The following is a 905-nucleotide window of genomic DNA, read 5'->3' as shown; positions in this document are numbered from 1 at the left end:
GAACCCCCCGGGTGGCACAGGGCTGGATGGGGCTTTCGTATAGCAGGGACGGTGCTGCCTCTCGCTTCGCTCGCTGTCCGCCGCTCGCCGCTCGCTCGCGCAGCCAAAAATGGCCAGTTTTGGCCCGTTTTTGGGCCGTTTTGGCCAGTTTTTGGCCTGTTCTTGCATTGCGCGGTGACCGTCGAGAGCGGAGCAAAACGTCAGCCATCTCAGCACCCTGGAACCCCCCGGGTGGCACAGGGCTGGATGGGGCTTTCGTATAGCAGGGACGGTGCTGCCTCTCGCTTCGCTCGCTGTCCGCCGCTCGCCGCTCGCGCAGCCAAAAATGGCCAGTTTTGGCCCGTTTTTGGGCCGTTTTGGCCAGTTTTTGGCCTGTTCTTGCATTGCGCGGTGACCGTCGAGAGCGGAGCAAAACGTCAGCCATCTCAGCACCCTGGAACCCCCCGGGTGGCACAGGGCTGGATGGGGCTTTCGTATAGCAGGGACGGTGCTGCCTCTCGCTTCGCTCGCTGTTCGCCGCTCGCCGCTCGCTCGCGCAGCCAAAAATGGCCAGTTTTGGCCCGTTTTTGGGCTGTTTTGGCCAGTTTTTGGCCTGTTCTTGCGTGGTGCGGTGACCGTCGTGAGCGGAGCAAAACGTCAGCCATCTCAGCACCCTGGAACCCCCCGGGTGGCACAGGGCTGGATGGGGCTTTCGTATAGCAGGGACGGTGCTGCCTCTCGCTTCGCTCGCTGTTCGCCGCTCGCCGCTCGCTCGCGCAGCCAAAAATGGCCAGTTTTGGCCCGTTTTTGGGCTGTTTTGGCCTGTTTTTGGGCTGTTCTTGTGTGGCGCGGTGACCGTCGTGAGCGGAGCAAAATGTCAGCCATCTCAGCACCCTGGAACCCCCCGGGTGGCACAGGGCTGGATG

The sequence above is a fragment of the Musa acuminata genome, unplaced genomic scaffold, assembly GCF_036884655.1.
Source record: "Musa acuminata AAA Group cultivar baxijiao unplaced genomic scaffold, Cavendish_Baxijiao_AAA HiC_scaffold_40, whole genome shotgun sequence".
Classification (NCBI taxonomy): Eukaryota; Viridiplantae; Streptophyta; class Magnoliopsida; order Zingiberales; family Musaceae; genus Musa; species Musa acuminata.
This window is presented reverse-complemented; position numbering follows the sequence as displayed.